The following is a 22,350-nucleotide window of genomic DNA, read 5'->3' as shown; positions in this document are numbered from 1 at the left end:
TACCCCAATATCCCGTAGTCTCTGATATCACCACCATTTTGACCCTCATCCCGTCCACTGCCACCACCTTCACTGTTATCGACCTCAAGAGCGCGTTTTTCTCTATCCCCATCCATCCAGACAGCCGTTATCTCTTCGGCTTCACTTTAAAATCCCGCTCGTACCAATTTTGTAGAGCTCCCCAGGGGTACACTGAAAGTCCCAGCATTTACAGCCAGGCCCTCAAAAGGCAGCTAGATGCCTTCCAGCTACCAGATGGAGTGGTGTTGATCCAATATGTTGACGATATCCTTTTGGCGGCCGACACCACCCCACTTGCAACGACAGCCACCGTCCAACTCCTACACTTTCTTGCAGAAAATGGCCACAAGGTCTCCAAAAAGAAGTTGCAGTTCTGCCAGCCACAAGTGACTTACCTAGGCCATCTCCTGTCCAAGGAAGGGAGGAAACTTACACCCGACCGAATCCAAACCATCCTAGACACCCCCATCCCAAAAACACAAAAGCAGGTCCGCTCTTTGGTTGGCCTAACCTCTTTTTGCAGACAGTGGTTGCCTAATTACAGCCTCATTGTGAAACCATTACTTGCCCTGCTGACCAAAGATGTCCCCTCCCCGCTTCCTTGGACCACTGAGTGTCAGGCCTCCTTTAAGGAATTACGGGATGCACTCTGCTCAGCACCCGTCCTCGGAACGCCGGATTACTCCAAACCCTTCTCCCTCTTCACCCACGAAAGGGAGGGATGCGCATTGTCTGTCCTGACTCAATCGATTGGTCCTAAGCAGCGCCCTTGTGCCTACTTCTCCGCCACTCTTGATCCTGTAGCCAGAGCTTTACCTGCCTGCCTTCGAGCAGTAGCTGCCGCTGCTGTCTCTATCCGTCAGAGCGAGGGAATCGTACTTTCCAACTCCCTCACTGTATTAGTGCCCCATGCAGTTGACACCCTTTTGAACCAGACAAAGACCCAACACCTGACTAGCGCACGACTGACAGGGTACGAGTTGACTCTGCTTGCACCCCACATCACACTAAAGAGATGCACGACTTTGAATCCTGCCACATTGTTACCCCTGCCTGAAAACGACCCCGACGTTCCTCCCATACACGACTGTGTGACCCTCACAGACGAACAGACTAGGAGTAGGGTTGACCTCCGAGACACTGCTTTTCCTGACCCCGATGGAGAGCTATGGGTAGACGGCTCATGCATCAAACTCCCAGATGGCACCACTTCAGCTGCCTATGCAGTAACGACAGCCCGAACAGTAGTTGAGACAGCCTGCATCACACAACGATCTGCCCAGGCAGCAGAGCTGATAGCCCTCACCCGAGCATGCATCATAGCCGCAGGGACCACCGCGAACGTATATACGGACAGCCAGTATGCCTTCGGAGTGGTCCACCATTTTGGGCTCCTGTGGAGGGAGAGGGGATTCCTGACGTCCCACGGCACCCCAATCCTCCACGGAGATTTAGTGTCCGCTCTGATTGAGGCAGTTCTCCTCCCCAAACGATTAGCGGTGATCAAATGTCAGGCACACAAAAGGGTGACAGACTTAGTCGGACAAGGGAATGCATTGGCCGACATCACTGCACGAACCACAGCTGAGAATAGGACGGTGACACGCATATATGTGACCAGGTCACAAGCAGAAAAATGGAGTGACACAAGGGAAATGATCAGAGACATACAGTCGGCCAGCACCCCTCACAAACTGACTAAGTGGGCAAGGGTGGGTTTGAAGGACGAAGAGGGTTGCTGGCGAACGAAGGATGCAAACAAGTGGTTGCTGCCCGACTCATATCTGATCCCCATACTGACAATGGCTCACTCCCCCGCACACATAGGATCTGCACCCATGATCGAACTCATTTCCAAAGTCTGGCACAACAACAAAATCCCTGACTCAGCCAGACGCCTAGTTCAGCAGTGCCTTATCTGTCTGCAACACAACCCCAGGAAAGGAACTGTAGTACCCCGGGGAGGGTTTGGGACCCCCAATCACCCCTTTGAGGTCCTTCAGATGGACTACATACAACTAGAGAGATGCCGAAACCTGAAGTATGTACTAGTCATCGTGTGTGCCTTCAGCAAATGGGTAGAGGCCTATCCAACCCGTGACAACACTGCCATGACTACTGCCAAAGTACTACTGAAGGAATTCTTCCCTCGCTATGGCCTTTGTCGAATTTTATGGAGCGACAATGGCCCCCACTTCATAGCTGAGGTTATCCAACTAATCCTAAAAGGGTTGGGGGTGAAGCAACGGTTTCATGCGGTCTTCCACCCCCAATCCGCCGGTCTAGTGGAACGCCATAATGCCACACTAAAGCTGAAATTGTCAAAAATAGTGGCCACCACTGGACTTAACTGGCCGGATGCCCTCCCACTGGCCTTGTTATCGATGCGCTCCACTCCCACCAAGCACCATTTGACCCCCTACGAGGTCGTGTTTGGGCGACCGATGAATCTCTGGACTGCTCCCAAACCGACCTCCATTCATGACGTCCCAGACGTCCTGCTATCTGATTATCTGTGCAAGTTAACTAAAACGTTGTCTGTCATTCATCAACAGGTGCAGCAGGCCATCCCCGATGCTTCCAGGGGCCCCGGCCACGACATCCAACCGGGAGATTTCGTCCTAATACGAAATTTCCAGCGGACCAAGAGTCTGGAACCTCGGTGGACGGGCCCCTGGCAAGTGCTGATTACCACCCGAACGGCGCTCCGAGTGGAGGGGAAGAAGCACTGGCTGCACGCACATCATTGCCGAAAGGTCTCTGAGAACCTGGCCACGACAGAAAACGTCAACACCCAAGAAGAGCTCCTGAGCAAAGATCGACCGACATTGAACTGTTATTCCGATACTGAGGCACTTGAACTTGCAAAATTCCCTGATCCCACTGTGCCATCCAGAGAAGGGTATTTCCTGCGTCGAAAGGAGGGAGTTTCGGCTAAGTAGGCCACGGACCAAGTTAAATCTCAGAACGGTGACCTAAACACAATCAAGGGTTACCGGGAGAGAAGCTAAACGAAGTCTGTGGTTCTGCCCACTACCGAGCCCCTTGAAGGTGATGGAAGCGCCAGATAAGAAGATGATGGAAGCGCCAGATAAGAAGATGATGGAAGCAACAGGAAATACCCAGTATAGAAATCCAAAGACTGACAACTTGCACAAATCAAAGACAATCGTACTCTTCATTGTCTTCCTCTTCTGCCTCCTCCTCATGACCTCCTTCTGGATTCTGGAGGAAAGCACACCGGCTCATGAGGCATTGCTACCTACTGCACGACCGACACCCCTGAAAGAGCATCACCTAATCTCTCTGTCGCCTCAGCTCCGAGAAAGGCGCAGGGAATTTTGGAACAATTCCTTCGTACAACTGTTGCACCAACACAACCTTGCTGCAAATGCTACGAACTGCTGGATCTGCGGGTTGCTCCCGCATGCTACAGGACACTCCATCCCCTTCATCCCTTCTCCCTTTTCAGTTCACGGCTCTTGTCTCGCCTGGTTGATCCTCATGCAAGAGAGCCACAAGGACAACGCCACCTCCAGCCGGACAGTGTCACACTTCTACTCTGGGTTCTGGCTGAACAAAACCAGAAAGACTTCTGCTGCCCTGTGTCCTGCGCTAACGGGCGCCACCTTCCTTAAAGATATTCCAGCCAAAGAACGAGTCGAAGTACAGGTGCTCCACAATCCAGCCAGGACCACCTTCTCTCATCTGCAAAAACAAACTACCGCCACTCTGACTGTGGCCCTGTCTGTTATCAATGTCACAGGTCTCGTGTGTCTCGAAGGCCATGGAACGCAGCTGGTGGGTCACAGCGCCTGCCGAATCACCAGAACATTGGACTCAGCTGACCCCCCTTCCTTTGTTGCTTCTCCGAATATGTACTTTGTGTGTGGCACCAAAGCTTACACCTGGCTCCCGAGAGGTTGGAAAGGCGCCTGTTACATTGCCTTCGTTCTCCCACCCACATATGTAGCCCCTGCCAACCACCACCGGCAGAGGCGTGCAGAGGACATTGGACAAGCCGACTCCACCGGAGCACAGTTCCTGGATGCAGCAAAGGGACTTGTTCCTCTGTGGGGCCCAATGGCAAACAGCCGTGCTATCCGGCACCTGACCCAGGCAGTAGAAACAACGATCAACATCATGGCTGGCATCCTCGCCAACAACACTGCGGAGCTTCAGGCGGTCCGCCTTGTGACCCTTCAAAATCGTCTTGTCCTAGACGTGGTCCTAGCCGACCGAGGAGGAGCATGCCGCATCATCGGATCCAGCTGCTGCACCTACGTGCCAGACAACTCGCCTTCAGTCTACAAAGCCATTGAACACCTCCACAGACTTTCCTCAGAGATTCACCAAGAACAGGAAGGATGGTCGCTTGGGAGCTGGTTTTGGGACACTTTGAAGAACTGGGGTTGGAGGTTGTTTTCCTTCGTGCTGATACCTGTTGTGATCTTATGTGGGTGTTGTTTAGGTATCCAATGTCTGCCATCTTTGTGTGGCCTTGTTTCTAACTGTATGTGCCCAAAGACTTTGGACTTCCGAAATGAGCACATGAGCCCCCTCTATGAAGTAGAAATACATGGCCTTATGGGGATAAATCCAAACTGACAAGTTGGCGAGACATGTTAAAAGGGAGGACTGTGGAATTTTAGTTTGCGATCTGAACATCATCTGCGCCAGCTTGTCACCTATGTACTACGTGCACGGCAGCCATTTTAGATATCATGGTCTCCCTGTCCACGATCGATCGCCAGCGCGCCCCTCTGACCCAGCAAGCATCCTCCGCGCACCCTGGCTCCCCCTCCCTCCCCTCATGAACATAACCCTTCTGCATGACCCTGTCCTTGGGAGTCACGCCAGCGCCTGACCAACACCTCCTCTCCTCCGATGAATGCCCCTCTGTTGATCAACCTTCCCTCCGCACTGGATTGTCCACGAGGCATGAATACCACTCCTTTGATGACCCCTCACCCCGTGTCCAGCTGTCCACACAGGTCCGAGGCCATCGCCTAAGCCGGGAGATATCATTTACTGCCCCTTATTGTATGAGGTCGCTCTCCTTCAAAGGACCCTCTATTGATCCAGGCCTCCCCACCCCCTGTGATATGATCAGGCGCACACATCCTAAGACTCGGCAGAACACTCAGCTGCGTGATGACCCCCCTCCTCTTATCAGCAGGTTGAGGACCTCTATTGTGAAGGTATATGGGGGTGGGATTGACACGAGGATTGCGGGGATGTCTTTTTCCGGGCTTCACAATGTTCTGATTATAATAAAGAAAGGTCACATGCCATAAACCAGTGTATAAGAGGCCAGGCCTCCGAGAGGCTGTTAGAGCACCTCAAGACGATACCTTGTTGTCTGATCTGATGTGTTCTGCTCCGTCGGAATAAAACTTCTGTTTCCTGCCTTCTGGTCTCCGGCGCCTGCCTCATTGCTTGGTAAATTTGAATGGTACAAGGGCGGTTAGCGCCGGGCAAATCTTGAGAAAGGTCCTAGCCCTACCTTTTTCCACAGAGCCCGCTTAATTCCCTCACAGGTAATGAGAATGGCATAGTATTTCAAAAGGATGGAGTATGGAACATTTGCTCACTAAACCCAGATGTGATGGGTCTCTATTTAATTTGGTCAGAACTGTAGCATGAGATCAGCTAAGGAAAATGTACCTAAACAGGCCGGACATCAGAGCTTTCGTAACTCAGTCTGTGCAGCCAAATGAGAATTGCGCACAATAGATCAATTAGATAAATGAAAAATGGACTCAGGAAGTAGATCAGAGTTGGGAGGTGACAGGAGTTAACGCTGCATTATTTTCTAAAGTAGTTAAGAAAGGGTTGCCTTCTGACATGCAGGACAGCGTAGACAACACAGTGGCACTAGAAGCCAAACCCTGGACAGAAATATCAGCACACATGATCCACTTTTGCAAAAAAAGCAAGAGCAAGAAAGGAACATGCAGGAAGTCCCAGAGTAAGCAGCAGCCAAGATAGTGCAGCAGACACTAGTGAAGAAAGGAGCAGTGGAAGGCGCTTTAGTAGAAGCAGCCACTCAGATGACTGCAATGTCTGTGGGATGGGCCCCAGGAACCACCCAACAACAGTACTCATAGCAGCAGAACAATGTAAGAGTACCAGGAAATAGCATTGGAGGACGAGGAGGAATGCGAAGAGTTCGAATGGGTCCTCCGAGAAGGGATCAGGCATGTTATTATTGTCAGACGTTTGATCATTTTATTAAAGACCTCAAAACGAAATGATGGGATGGCAAAATGGTAGAGTAGGTACTTACAATCGAGCAGGAAATATGACAATACAGTCACAACCAAGCTCACAAATCATATATGTGCCCCAGACACCCTCGCAAAATGCACAGCCACCAGTGATGCCTCAAGAGCAGCAGAGACTGCCTCAGTAAAACTACCAAGCACCTTCCATGGGAACTTCACTTCAAAGTGGACAAGGAGGTGTAGTTTTGAGGGAAGGACGTCCTTTGCAGATAAATTCTGTGGGAGGATACACACAGTGAGGATGCCTCCAGGGTATTTCTGTGTGTCCGGTTTTATCAGTAATGCACAGGCCAGATGAGGAACCCACTGTGACGGTAGCTATCAATGAGAAATGGCGTGCATTCCTCGTAGACACAGGAGAAACCAAATCCTGTATTAGAGAGAGAGGCAGTCCGATCTCCAACAGATCAATGGACACACATGATTCTTGGGGAAGTTACAAGGGTTCCTTTTACCAAGCCAGTGGAGATGGAAGTAGGAGGGAGGCACATTAATGGGTGTCTACTGTTCTATTCAGCTGCCCCAGATAATTTGTTAGGGAGAGATTTGATGGCCAAATAAAATATGATCATTTATTTTCAATCAGATGGTACCATGATTTGTTTCACCCCTGGTGATCCACCAGCTAGAATCGGTAGATTCCTCCACCAGAGACCAGATTAGAGCATGACCCGCTGATAGGGAGGCCTATCTACAGCATACTACAGCAGTATATACCATTATTGCAGAAACACCACGGTTACTGGGAAGAGAGGTTGAATTGCCCAAAGAATTTTGTTTTTGACAACAGGGACAGTACTCTGGGCTGTCACATGCTGAATTGATATTACAAACAGAGGCTTTGAAAATAACACCAACCTATGAAGCTCTGATAGCCAGCGACCATAATCATATCTTGTGGGCAGGTTTCATTGTCCTTGAGCCAGGAAAAATAGTTAGAGAGATACTGGATGACCAGCTGTTTGATGATGACCCTAAAAAGACAGTTGTAATTTTTTCAAGAGGACATACCATTAAGGATAGTGTTAGAAGTAAGAACACCCGCACCAAGCAGAGTGGTTGATTCAATTAAGGAGCAAATCTGTCCCAAGTGGCAGAAACTTTTGGACTAAGTGTCCTCAAGATCTCCGCCTCATCCGTACTGCCACGCCATTCCGGATTACATTGAAGGAAGCTGTCCTCCTACCCAGAGTGAAGCAATATCCCCTGTCCAAGGAAGCAGACGAGGGCAAAGCCCCTACTGTACAGGTGTTGCCAGAGCAGGGAGTGATTTACCCTGGATTGTCTCCTTGTAACATCCCAATTTACCCAGTCATGAAATCTACGGGTAACACTTGGCGCATGGTTCAAGACCCGTGCCCCCTGAATGACATAGTGGTACAAGAATTCCCAATTATCCCTGACCCCTCCATCATCTTGACAAATATTCCACAGGGTACCAGGTTTGATTTAAAAAAATGCCTTCTTTAGCATCTCTTTCCATTCAGACAGCCACTATCTGACAGTATTCTCATATTGTGGGATTCAGCACTAGTACTCTTGTTTACCCCAAGTGTATTGTGAGTCCGGTAGCTTGTTCAACAGAGCTATAAAAAAGAACTCATAAAATTTCCAATGTGACAGCACTCTATTTCAATATGTCAATGACAAATTGATTTGTAGTCTCACTGAGCAACAGTGCAAAAGAGACACTATGGGCCATATGTAGGTAGGTGTTTTGCGATCGCAAACCCTGAGATTCGCAGAATCCAGGGTGTTTGCGATCGCAAAAGTGTGTGATGCTATGTAGGTAAGTATTGTGCCACGCAAAATTGCTATTCGCAAAATTAGCAATTAGCAATTTTGTGTGGCATGGATTCTGCGAATGAAATTGCAAATTCGCAAGCTGCGTCCAAATAACTGCGAAAATTGCAAAAACCGTCACGCAAAATGCAAATTCGCAATTTGCTATGTAGGTAGAAATCGCAATTTGCAATTTTACGAAATTCGCTATTTTGCACTTCTCAAATACCACCAACTCAGAACAGGTGGTAACAAGGTGCAACCTATTTAAACTGGCCCACAATGCCATAGTGGCTTTTCACAATGGCTGGGCTTTATGTAATAGCCAGGAGGCTGCGTATCGGAGAGGCTGAAGAGAGAAGGAGATGCCAGGAGAGGATCTACAGGACACGCATCACCCTCTTCCAATGCACTGAGGAGGACATCCATGTGCACTACAGGCTGCACCCAGAGAGTTTCCTGGAGCTGATACAGGAGCTGACATCCATGCTGGAGCACCCCACATACAGGGCACACACCATTCCCACACACATACAGGTGTTGTGCTCACTGCACCTCCTAGCGTCAGGGAGTTCCCAGCGGGTAATAGCCGCAGTAGGAGGGGTCTCCTAGAGTGCAATTTCACGCTTTTTTCACGCTTTCCTCAATGCTATGATGCAGAGGATGCATAACCACATCAAATTCCCAAACACACAGCAGGAACTTGACCAGACAAAACAAGATTTTTACCAAATTGCTCAATTTCCCCACATGATTGGCTGCGTAGACGGAACCCATGTCGCAGTGTCCCCCCCTATCACACAATGAGTATGTGTTCAGAAACCGGAAATCATACCATTCTTTAAACATCCAGGTAGTCTGCAATGCTAAACATGTAATCACAGATATTGTAGCAAAATTCTCAGGAAGCACTCTGACACTGGTTTACATCGCAGGCTCACAAATGGCGAGTTTGGATAGGGATACCTGCTAGGTAATTGTATGGCACACACAAACATTAGTATGTAATGTCTGAACTGGCAGTAAATCACTAAACATCAACATTCTTCATCCCTGCAGGAGACAGTGCATATGCTGTGCGGGACTACATCCTCACACCCTACCTCAATCCATCCACAGCAGTAGAGCAGAGGTACAACACTGCCCACAGAGCCACAAAATCCACCATTGAGAGGACCTTTGGAATCCTCAAAAGCCGTTTCTGGTGCCTCCATAAGAGTGGAGTTACCCTACAGTACAGCCTGGAGACGTGTTGCAAGATTGTGGTGGCCTGCGCAATGCTACACAACATCGCTACCAAGAAGGGCACCCCAGTGGATCTGAGAGATGCAGACACATCAGGTGAGGAGGATCCAGCTCCCCAACGCAGACGTGCAGGTGGAGCCGGGGCAGCTGCCGGGCATCTGGGACGTGATGACATCTCACGGAACTACTTCTAGGTGAGAAAAAAGACCACAATGCCAAATGTTGATGCAAAGAAAATAGGTTTATTCCCTTAACTGCAAGATGTGAACAGGAACACAGTGTGACTGTAACTATGTTGGTAGCACAGGTTATTGTCCTCACAGTGGCATCATCGAAGTCAGTCATTTAGTCCTCGTGGCATGTGTTGCCTCACAAGAGGCAATAGATGCATGCTGCCACTTCACCTCCGGTGTGCACGCCCTGATGCCCCTCCTTCAGCCTGCGCACTTGCCTTACTGTAGTCATCCACAGCTCTGGCCTGATGCCCACTCCTGCACCTTTCAGCAGGAATTGGTGGAGTCGGTGTGTTCCTGCTGGACTGCCCATCAGTGTCCAAGCTCCCTGGTGTTCCAATTCCCCCGGTGATGACAGCCCGCAGTTGATCTAGTGCATGTGTGACCTGCACCAGGCCCCTGGCAACACCCTGGCAGCAGTGTGCCATCTCATGTTGCATGCTTATGCATCTCGGTGCTAGCATGGAGATTGCAGTTGATTGGCGGCTGACAGCCCTAGTGAACTGGTCCAGGCGGGTGTGTAGCCGATGTTGTTCCCTGCGCCTGGCCTGCCTATCCCTTCTGTTCTCCCTCAGATTAGCCTCCAAAGCTTGTGCGATGGTTGTCACCCCAAGTCTCAGCTCCGACATGTGGTGGTTATGTTGTGCTAGCTGGCACTGGATTGACATTATCCCTTTGCTTTTCAGGCACTGTACACGCAACATGTTGCCCTCCAGGCCTGCAAAGACCGAGTCTGAACCCGAGGAGGCATTGCTGGTGGTGGCCCATGCCACTGTCGGTTGTGGTTGGTGCGCAGGATTGTGCTGTGCCTTGCCTTAGGATTTGGGTTTGAGCAGACTGTGTGTCCTCATCAGCATCCGTAGACTCTGATGCCATTGGTTTTAGTGCTGGAACAATTCTGCGCCGTTTGGGTGGCGCTTATGGTGTGTCCCTTGTGGCACTCTGCCTCTCCTGCCCTACCCGTTCCTCATCTGTTGCTGTCTCCCCCATTGCAGCCACTGTGTCCTGTGTTATTGGTCCAGCTGAAAAAATAATAGCACACATGAGTTGTGTGTCCCAACAATTTTTTCAAGACATTAAAGTTCTTGAGACTACTAATGACATGACTACTTGTCTATTTTGCACATTGCTAGTATGACTGTTCCCTATGTACCCTTTGTATGTGTCACAGGACCAAGTTTCAGTGCATGGGACTACATTTCCCATAATGCAATTCTGGGTGACCCTCAACACATGGACTGGATTTCTAATCATGCATGGGTGTTTTGGGCTGTGAGTGGGATGGGTATGTTTTGGGGGATATTGGCATGCATCTTACCTTCTCTGGTGTCTCTATTTTCGGAGCTGTCAAGATCAGCCACGCCCGTCACTGACTCAGGCATGAGTGTGCCCTCCACCAACTCCTCCAGGGGCGTCGCATCTGTTGCAGTTGAGGTGCCACCTCCAGTCGCCTTTGCCTCTTCCAGTCTGGCGGCCACCCTCTCCTTTGATCTCTGCCTCATGTCGTACCCCTCTTCCTTAAGTACTCACTGGTACGGTGGGTTACGCCTCTGGCATTGACCTTTTCTTGGATGTCATTCCAAATTGTTCTCTTCCTGGCCTCAGGAACACGGAGTGAGACTTTCCCAAACAGGAGTTCATGTTGCCTCACAACCTCCTCAGTCAACACCTCGAGCTCCCTCTCTGAGAACTTTTGCTGCTGTGTTCCTCAGCCTGCTTGTCCCCCCCCCCCCCCCCCCCGGGCTTCCATTTCAGCTTGTATGAGTTGCAGAGACAGAACCACACTCCTTCCTCACTGTCTCTCAGGCAGCAACTGACTCAGGAACAGGTGCAGGCAATCAGGTGCAAAATGGGAAGTCACACTTCCTGGTTGTGATGTCATCATTCTGCACCTGAATTGCTTTTTCCCGTTTTTGCGATTCCTTATTAGCGAATTCGCTAATAAGAAATTGCTATTTGAGTAATCGCACTTTGCTTCTGCGATTTTTTTGGTAATCGCTATTTTATTGCGATTTGTTATCTACATCGCGTTTTGCGATTCCGAAAGTGCGATTCGCAGAAAATCGCATTTTCAGAATCGCAAAAATGGATTTACCTACATATGCCCCTATGTCTCTTCTAACCACTCTTGCCCAGAGAGGATACCAAGCAGAGAGGGAGAAATGTCAGTACTGCCAGGAAGAAGTCCAATGCATAGGACAATTGCTGTCAGTGTCTGATCGATGTGTAACACCTTAAAGGGCAGCCTCCATCCGCCAAATGACAGAACCAGAAACTGTCAAAGGAATGCAAAGGTTTCTAGGTCTCTGTAATTTAGTGAGATATTGAGTTTTTAAGTATAGCATGTTAATAGCACCATTATACGCTGCTATCATACAGGCAAGAGACAGAGAAGACACAATAACACAAGAGATGAATTAGACTTTTCAGAAGCTGAAAACTGAAATAACAAATACTCCAGTCTTGGGAACTCCTGATTTCACCAAGGCGTTCTATTTATTCTGCCATTGTAAAGGCCAGGTGATGACAGCTGCACTCACACAGAAGTGTCCGCTAGGGAAAAAACCCATTGCATACCTCAGTGGGTTGCTGGATTCACTTTTGAAAGGCTCTGGCCACTGCAGCCTTTGCAGTGTACACGAGCACCCCAATCATTATGGCAGCACCCTTGACTCTATGCAGAACATGCAATATTTCCCTTAGTACAGAAGTCAAAGACAACTCTGACTACTCAGAGAGTGTCTTGGTATGAGGTGGTACTATCACTACTTTCTTTGAAAGTTGTGAAGTGCCATACAGCGAATCATGTGATATTCTGTGCCTACCCAAAATTAGACTCTAAGGAAGATTTGCAAATTACAGTCCCAACGAATGTAATCATGCAACAAAGGATCCCATACCAGGTAGCATGGTCTTCTTTGTTGATGGCTCTTCTGCCACTGATCAGGAGAAAGGAATTAGATACACAGGAGGAGCAGCAGTAGTCACAAGAACAAGATTCCTCATATAGATTACAGGCAGTGGAGCAGCTGACATTACCAGCACACTATTCCTCCCAAGCAGCAGCATTAACAGCAATAATAGATGTTCTTTAACTTGAAAAAGGAGAAGTCATTATCATATATTCAGATTCCGCTTATGTAACAACCACTGTATACTCCAGTATCATGAGATGGAGCAGGAGAGGGTTTCTTAAATCATAAAGTTGTCCTGAAATGCAAAGTAACCTCTTAGAGGCACTAATAGAGGCACTCGTGTTACCACAGGCAGTGGTGGTGGTGAAGTGTGCAGCACACACATGTCGACAAGATTTTGTGCCCCGGGGTAATGCACTAGTAGATCAAGCAGTCAAAGATGCAGCTAGGCGCACTCCTTTAACTGTGCCATCAAACCTGCCCCTGTTCTGGTGACCTGACTGTCTCACCCCCAGAGTCTGAATCCAAGACTACCACTGACAACGACACACCTCATTATACTGAGACAGTCAGTTGACACCTGAGAGAACTGCAGGGGGCTGCTCCCTTGCACGAAAACGAGTTATGGGAAAATAGAGGATGCATCCAGTCAGGGGATGCCCTACTGTGCAGGCAACAAGTACAGTTAAACCAGTGATGCCGCAGGCTGTTCTTGCGATTGCTCTGGATCACATCCATTTACCAGCCCATATCTCCAGAGAGTATTTGGAAACACAGATTCAACAGGAATGGTTTGTTCCAAATGTGCATGACACAATTTCCATGTATCTGCACAACTGTGTTATCTGCCAACAGTTTTCCCCTAATCCCACCCTGAAAGTGATGCATTCCGTAACCACAAGGTACCTTTAAAGCCCTTCATCTAGATATGATAGATAGGTGCAGTAACTGCAGGTTCCTTCTGTGGCGGGTTGCCATTTACCCGATTGATTTAAGCAGGACCGTGCATACATTGTGACACCAAAATAAGCAGCTACATTCCAAATTCATTAAGTAACACCAAGAAGGAGAATCACAGAAGGGAAAAGATCCGACAATGACATTCCATATTTGAGCATATTACCGCAGAGTAAGGAATAAGCATAAGTTATCCACCATATACCATCCCTAAAGTAATGCCATCGTTGAGCGCCTGAATGGACTCTTGAAGAGCAAGATCAGCAAGTTATGCGCTACCATGAATGAGAAATTACTATACTGCTTGCCAATAGCTCTGTTTTCCCTTAAGAATACGCCCAGTTCAGACCATCACTTGAAACCCATCAAATAGCGACAAGGAGATCTATGGAAATCCAAGTCCCTGTTACAAGGAGTAAAATATAAAGAGAAATGTTTTCAGAAGTCTTGAATGGTGAGATGCACATTTATTTGTTTGAACTAATGAAACGTTCAAGGTTCATCTCCAAGCAAGTTACCAAGGAAAAGGAGAAGCGTGCCAATGCCAAGGTTGACCTTCCAACTGCACATGTGGGAGACGAAGTTTATATACAGAATTCCGCACGCAAAAGGGAAAACAAACGCTTCGGGGGGCCCCTACACAGTTACCATGGTCACCCCCCTCTGCCCTCAAGATGGATGGCAGGAAGCCCTGGGTTCATCGCAGTCACATGCGTCTCACCCAGCCTCACGCCAAAAATCTTGAACAATGCAAAGAAAACAAAAGGGGGTTGAAGATTGCCATTGTGAAATCACCCCCTTCTGCCACCTTTGGACTATTTCTTTTTTTTTTTAAAGACAAGAAAAAAGATACGTATTGTTGTTTTATGTTTCTTTTTTGTCACTTGAATCTATTCTCCTTTTTTTTGCCACCAAAGTACTCTGTTGTTCTAATGTCTTCCACATCGAAAGAGAGCTCTCTAATCACAAAATGACCCGTAATGCCCATTCTAAACTGTCCGATAATATGGGGTACCACCATATGTCAGATATAAGTTCAGAGACCACGAATGAATCTTGTTTTGTGTTCTCCATAATTCCTCATGCTGCTGGATCAGATAGACTGCATTCCACGAAAAAAGTAGTACCCCCAGATACAGCTCAGTGTTTTTTACGTCTCTACTTGTGGAGGATTAAGGCCCAAAGGCAATGAACTTATGTCAAAGTAGTACGCTTCCCAGTTAATGCCCCAAAATATGACAATTTACTAGGAGTACTATACATCTTCACAGATAGGCAGGATATCAGGGAAGAAATATTGTGTATGAGAAAGACATGCACGAAAATAGGGACTGCATTATATAGAGAGGTGTTCGATTTTAGGAATAGTCATTTGGTGACCATTTGATAATGTTGTACATCTCTACAACTTGCCTTGTTTTGTCCGATTTGAATGGTGTGCTTTTGTGTCTATGAGAGCGGAAAATCGATTGGACCGCGGGTTAGAATGCCTTATGGGAATGTTGGATATCACCATCCTGGGTTGACAGAAGCAATATGAAAGGTCGGCCTACCTGGTGGACGAGAGTAAAAACACGGTACCACACATACTCTTTCATGTATGATAAGTGTTTTATTAGAGAGAATCCAATGTGGATTCCTTTTGGTTTGGGAAATATGTTTAAATAATGAATGAGAATCTGTGGCACTAACATCCTGACTCTTAAAGATAGAGGTTGTTGATTGATTCGCGCTATGGAATACAAAAGTAAGTGCCTAGGATATCCGGTCCTGCTTCAGTTAGTAGGGTTGTCGGGCTAGAGGAATTGTTAGGTGGTCGTTTTTCTTTAAATGGGTAATTGTGTATGCTGGTTTATTTATTAATTTTTATTTTTTTAGAAACTGGTAACTACAAATAATGAAAGTAATCTAATAGCAGCCTGATACAGGTTATATTTGATTCCTTATTGATTTTTAGATCCTTGTGAGAAGACCCTATCCCTTTTGTTGAAGGAGGACTAGAACTACACATACTAGAGCTATACACACAAACATGGGGATGGAGATACATTTTGAAGTAAGTAACTAGGCTCTGTACATCTCTCATCATTACACATATGAACATTGTAGGTACTATCTGTTATTATGCCTTATATATCTTTCCACAGATAATGGTCTGATATATGCTTATATTTAGCGCAAGCCACTTCTATAGGAGTATACCAGGATTTTGGAGATAAATTGCAAGTGGTTGTTGGGGAAGAAAGGAGATACATTTTTGATCAGGGTAGTAGAGGTGAGTAATCTTTAACCAGACTGTCTTGCTTGTAAAATCTGTATCTTTTACATGAACTTGAATGCACCAAATTCCTTGGAGTCCTAGTTCGATACCTATACATATTTCCGGTATATGAAAATATGGATATTTGATCTTGTACAAGGGAATATAAGGTTTTTTGTGGTGAAATCAGGGTCTATTTGTCTTCACTTTTCTTTCTTGCATAAATAAGGTATAGGACAATTTGTTTGTTTGTAAATATGTATATATTTGATAAGCATTATGCCAATTTTTGTATATGTTTTAAATGTTTCAGTCATGATGAAGTCCACAAGGACAAAACACATTGGCTGGGCTGATTATTTGCCTGTATCTACAAAAGAATAGAAATAAATGAGTTCATTGAGAATACGTGACTCTCATGTATTACTAACAGTGATTCCCATAGATCTGGGTTGGATTTAATGTAATTATTGCAGATATTGTTGATGATGGAAATATTGCATAAGAAATTGAGGAGATGATCATGGATGTAGCATTTTTCTTAACCCTTAAGAATAATATATGTCTAGATAATAAACTGTCCTGCTTTATCTTTGTAAAAAAGTCTTTCTATGTGGTGATTCATGGGCAGTACAGTCACAAACATTTGAGCGTTTCTGATTGTGTTACTGTTAATATAGATAACATTCCGGTGCAATTGTCTGATAGCTTTACTGCCTTTTTTTCGTTGAGTCTGAATGAAGTAGTTGAAATATCAACTAGATGGGGGAATGCTGTAGGAAATATGAAAGATGAACACAACGTAGAAAATATGAAACACAAGAATATAGTGAAACAACAACCCCAAGCAGAAACCACCTAGGTGAATATGGTTCAAAAACAGTTTAGGCCAAAACCTTGCACTGACACGAACAAGGTGAAGAGTTCAATTAATGATGTAGTGGAATAGGAAATTTAACATTATTTTCTGTTAAAGGCCAACTCATGTCTAACAGGCTTGAAAGCTTTCACGACATCAGCACACAAGTCCACCGGTATGTACCCGTGCCTCCAATCTGAATTTGGCCTGGATAGACAATGGGTTCATGTCATCACATTAGCCCAGAGCACACACAAGGCTAAGGTGCTTGATTACACAACGGGTGCAGTGAAGCAATTTGTTTCTGAGCACATGAAGGTCTTAGGTGCACTATACTGGAAGCGCACATTTCACTTACATTGAAATTCACATGAATTCACAAGCAGAATAGTGGTAGTTTGTTCAGCACTGTTAGGACTGCTATAAAGAATGTATAATGGACTAGGTCGGAGCTCGGGGTTATGAGGTCACATATCTTCAATTGTTGTCCGTCTTAACTTGCAAGTCAACTATTATTTACTCAGTGTAATAAACCATTGTGATATTATGTATAAAAAGGCCTGCTTGTGAGAAGAAATTTGAGAAAGCCTGAGAGGGTCTGGGTGGGACTGAGGTGCAGTCCATTTGGTATGCTAAAGGTTTTCTCCCTGTTGCAACAGTTAGTAAATACAATCTTTGCATTGTCAAGAATAGTCTGTGTGGTTATTCCATTGTGGGAGTTCAAAGTCTCCCTGCAACAGTGTAACCTCTCTGTGCACCCCTGCAAGTATATTTTATGCCTCCTCGTTTAGGCACTGGATTGGGCACTCCCTCTGTGGGCCTCATACGCATAGCTACTCACCATGGGTTGTATATTGTACCTATCCAGGGCTTACTTTGTAGATGAATTAGTGCCGGTACCCAAAAGCCCACGTCCAATGCAATAAAATGTCAGTGCGCTGAATACCAAAGCTGTGTAGTCTTTAATTCACCTCAAGCTTCTCTACACCTCTGTCACACACTTCCTGACTCATTAGCTCACTGTTCCTACTTCTACCTTTATGATGAGTTTTTGCATCTTTTTCTTCCTCCCTCTTTTAGCTTTGTGTGCTTTTCCGTCCCTTGCTTTCGGTAAATGTCTGATCACAATGACAAGTGCTGGTTCCCAACAATAAGTACCGGTGGCCCCCATGGGCAACTACGGGCTTACATTAAGCACTGCAACTATCATAGACGTATTTTGGGGGCCTCGAGTTCGTAATTTCACTGCCCATTCCCTGCTAATAGAAGGCTGTGTGATGCCAAGCAAACTTTCAGAAATGGGGTTCACACATAAACAGTTAAAATATGTCTTTCCAGGGTCCCCAAAGTCCTTAAGATGCTACTGGGCAAAGAGAGAGACTAAGAAGTCGAGAGAGGTAAGTAGGGAGGAGAGAGGCTGAGATATGGAAATATACAGCGGCAAGCTAGATAGAGAGCAAAATCCCTTTCCAAGAGGGCCTCTTGGAAGGTGGGATCCCTAGGCAATTGCCTATTTTGCCCATGCTTTAAAATGTATTTGTCCTCAAGACCAATGCAGACTTACTCTCTGCTGGAGAGATGTGTGGAAGTCTTCTCTCCTAGCTAAGTATGCTGCCCTCCTACATTGGATATCAAACTAAGGGGAATGATTCATTTAAGGAAATCTGAGGCCAGAATCTAATTTCAAATATATCAACAACAGCTTTACCTCTGACACCATCAATCACAATATATTTCATGCACTGATGTGCCTTTTATTGACTTTTTGGTTTCTCGCTAGGTATTTTTTGCCTTTGTCAAGAAGAATTTTTAACAATTAAGTTTCCCTTCACCTAGTAAATTGAAAAACTCATCTATATTTCCAGGTGAACATCACACATAATTAGGCTGTGGGGTTTTAGGTTTAAACCTATAATAACTGATAAAACCCCACTGAAAGAAAAATAGCCCTCACCTGTGAAAACATATAAACACTGAAAAAACACCTGCACAACCACAAACTAAATGCCATTCAAAGAAAGGAAAAAGAAAGTGAAAGAGTCATTTTGTTCTTACTGAAGGGGTCAATAAAATGTAACTTTGTTATACAAGCTAGCAGTAAGCAGTAAGAAAGACAGGCTAACATTATTCTGCTTGAGTTTTGTTCTTTAGGGATGCCAATAAAATATTGTTTCTTCTTCCTTTTACTTTTTTCAGTTTTATGGCCTTTGGTCTAAAGATGCAGGGTTTAGTTTCACGTTTTAGGTTTAGTTTAATTATTTTATAAACTGTAGAGAATCAGGACATATCAAACTCACATTTGATATTTTGGCTGCATTTGATTCTTTCACTAATAGGTAAAATGGCTAGTTTCATAAAAATCTTTCCTAATATGTGTCATCACATTTACCCACAGAGAATGGGTAAAAATCCTTAATACATCAGACCATAGTTTCTAGTGGGTCAGTATTGATAGTAGGTGAATTCCCAACACCTCAGGCTTTAAACATTAAAGGCAAGGTATAGTGACAGGTACATATATTACCAAGCATCTGGGATAGTGGTGAAAACCTGACACTAGACTTTTGGAAAGCATGGAATGCAGTGTCACTTGTTATGCTCTGCAAAAAAGGTTCTTTTTAAGTTCAACAAAGATTGGAGTGATATTGTTTGTATTTGTAGTGATTCAGCTACGTATATAACAAATGTGTGTGATTACCTGTCAAAATTGATACTCAAGCTATTGGTTCTGAAAAAACAATTGATACTCGAGCTGAAGTGATTCCCTGTAGGAGATCCTTGCCACTTGTTAGATGGTATGCTGAAAGCATCTTTACAATCTTCAGAGTTAATGAGGGATGCTATTGACTTTTTAGTCCATTCTGGTGCACTGTTTTCTTATGCCCAGGAACTAAAACACAAATATTTATCATTTCGTGCTTTATGTGGCATCAAAGAAAGAGTGGAACCAACTGTGTCCCTTAGCTGACGGTTCTCAGCCCAAGGGGCTATGAGTGCTGAGAGGGCCTTTTCACAGTAGTGTACATGGGAAGGAACGCACGAGCGCACATGACCAAAGACTCACTGAAGAAGTATTGTATGGTGTACTGCAATAAGATTAATTTGCAAAAATCTCTTTGGACGTCATATACACTATACGTACACTGTCTATATACCATGTTCTTTCAGTGCAGAAAGCAAGCAATGATAAAAGCAAAACGTTCCATAAACACCGGAAAAACACTTTTTCTGTTGTTTTTAGTGGCGTGAAAGTGTGTAACCACTGATAACAACTGTTTTTTAAGATATTGAAAACACTGAAAAAACCCCACCAGAATTTACCAAAAATAGAAACTGAAAACAGGACAGCCTACACATAATACATATATACATGGCAAAAATTGGCTGTACAATGATGGACATTATTAAAACATTCATACATACTAAACAGTGGAAAATTATTGTTAGAACATTAAGACACAGACAGATCAATAGTGGATACGGTTTTCCCATATATCCTAATTGTGATTATTGTGAATGTCCTCCTTTTAACCATGCCAGAACAAGATCCTGCTCTGTTCTGCGCACATATCTATATTTAGGGTCCTGATAGGGGCCAGAGACTATTTAGCAATACAGCTCTGCAAGTCCGATCAATCCGGTTCTACTGGCTGAGTCAAACAGCGTCCCTTTGTATCCTCTTTTACTCTGGACCACAAAGAAATGCTGAGGCGTTTCGACCTTAAGGAAATGGGACCATCACTATGTGCAAGGTCTTCTTCAGGGCTGGATGGGAATATGATACAACATCGTTGGATCAATATCTGTTGCTGAATATTGTAGTGTTTGGATTTCTACCTGTGGTACTGGTGTGTGTTACAACCAGTTATCTGTATTGTCATCAATGGCGTACCAAGGCAAGTTGGATGCTTGTGCAGCAGGCTCCAAGCTCGGGTGATTTCTCCTATGAATTAGCTCGTTCAGCACTCGCGTTCTGTTTCAGCCATGTACTCCTTGAGTTTTTGGCGTGTGACGTTTCAAAAAAGACATTCGGCATCCTTCTTGCTAGCCTTAATACAAACATGATCATTTTGAAACCGACAGCACAATAGCAGAGAGATCAGAATTTTCAAACTGATTTCATCTGAGGTGGAAGGCTAGCCAGAGGTGGCTTGTAAGTGCAAAATGCACCTCGATACTAATACAGCATGAGGCGTTCTAGACTCACTTCAGTTATCATAGTTGAGAAGAGTCTGGACTACGTTTGCCACCATCACCCAGTTGTGAGCAGGGGATTTTAGCGAACATCACTTTGCACTTTTGGTATTTAAACTCCCATTCCTAATTGAAAAAGTGAAACTACAAGTCCCAGAATGCAATGAGATGTGATTTGAAAAGTCAGATCTGGCAGGAGAAGTCCCACATAATGAATGACTGCTTGTCAGTCAAACATTGTTAATTGAAAATACATTCTGATTTATTCACCACAAAAAAGAGAGCCATATGAAATTAATTAGTTATCGCTCAATGCTGTGCATTACACATTACTTTCCAATTTTTGAAAATCACAGTCGTCAGTGACACCAAACAATGCAGGATCTAGAGGCCTTTGGGGAAAGACATTGCACGCAGGTTTGCACTAGGTGGTGATAGTTGCAGGACACTTCAGGGAAGTTTTACTGTCAGAGTAATCCTGAAGAGTCCACACTGAGGTTAATTTATACCAGGCTACTGTCTGCTGCTGTTAATTCAAGTCCTCTGCTATGAGACAGTGATTACGTCAGGAGGGTGAAATTCTCTCAATGTGGATGACATTTTAATGCTTTGGCCATTGATAACATTTACAATAAAGTGTCACCCCGGAGACTGGGAAACGTCTCACATTAGCACGCACTACACACACAGAAATATCACACATAAGCAGATTGGGAAACTGGCAGCCAAGGTGGCAACACAACTCGGAACAGTTTCCCATATTACACAACAAAGGAACCCTGGGCGGACTCTCAATTCTATGGGTTGCCCATCGCTATACCGAACAGCTGCACGCCTCTACATCGTTAGGGAAGGATTTCTATTTATTCATTACATCCCTAAGAGATAATACCTCCACCTTTTCCCTACCTCGCCTTTCTTTGGCCTATGCCTATGTGGTTGGCTCACGCTCACCTGCTGACGGGTGGCGCTGTGCTGCCCGATGACGGAGGCGGCAGCCCAGCACATCTATGGACACCAAGGGTGGGTGATTACTGATGCGTGCAGCGTCCCGCACTCCCCACGCTGGCTTCAGGCGCAATGACGTCACTCGACGTCACAGAACTCCTTTATAACTATTCAGGATAGAGGAGCTATGAATGCTTTCCTCGTGCAATAATGAGTGAGCTAGAAAAACTGTAGAACAGGTAATGAAGGCGGAGAAGTTTACCTGCCGCGAAGCCCGGTGCTGCTCTTATCAATTTTGCCCAGTCACTGGCAGGTGCGTTCTTGTTCCCGTGGATATGTTTCTCGTTGCCACGGCACCCATGGCAACGTACGTGGAGACCCATACACCTTTGCTGCAACTGTTCAGACAACAAGCATTGGCAAAGCCAATAGAGGTCGGCGATTCCTGAGCTATTGGCTTTGACAATATTAATGTTTTTTAGCCAAGAGCACACAATGTAAGTATGGGCAGCGATGGGAGTGTTCGCGAGTCTTCTCACATTTTTAGCATAACCCATGAGTGCTAAACGTCCTCTGAGCCTCACTGTACTTGCAAAGGGTGCCATAGAAAACGACGCGTTCTTGGCTCAATGCTTTGTGGCTCTCTGCG

General features: G+C 45.6%; 1 long non-coding RNA gene across 1 annotated transcript in view; it reads right to left on the bottom strand.

Moving 5' to 3' along the window:
• Positions 1-22,054, bottom strand: part of LOC147729089 (uncharacterized) — a 66,995-nt gene extending 44,941 nt beyond the window's left edge. Inside the window, exon 1 of the long non-coding RNA XR_015309203.1 lies at positions 21,964-22,054. This is a non-coding gene — a long non-coding RNA (uncharacterized LOC147729089). The remainder of the gene's footprint in view (positions 1-21,963) is intronic.
• Between the last annotated feature and the right edge of the window lie 296 nt (positions 22,055-22,350).

Source organism: Lissotriton vulgaris, chromosome 2_2 (assembly GCF_964263255.1).
Source record: "Lissotriton vulgaris chromosome 2_2, aLisVul1.2, whole genome shotgun sequence".
NCBI lineage: Eukaryota > Metazoa > Chordata > Amphibia > Caudata > Salamandridae > Lissotriton > Lissotriton vulgaris.
This window is presented reverse-complemented; position numbering and strand designations above follow the sequence as displayed.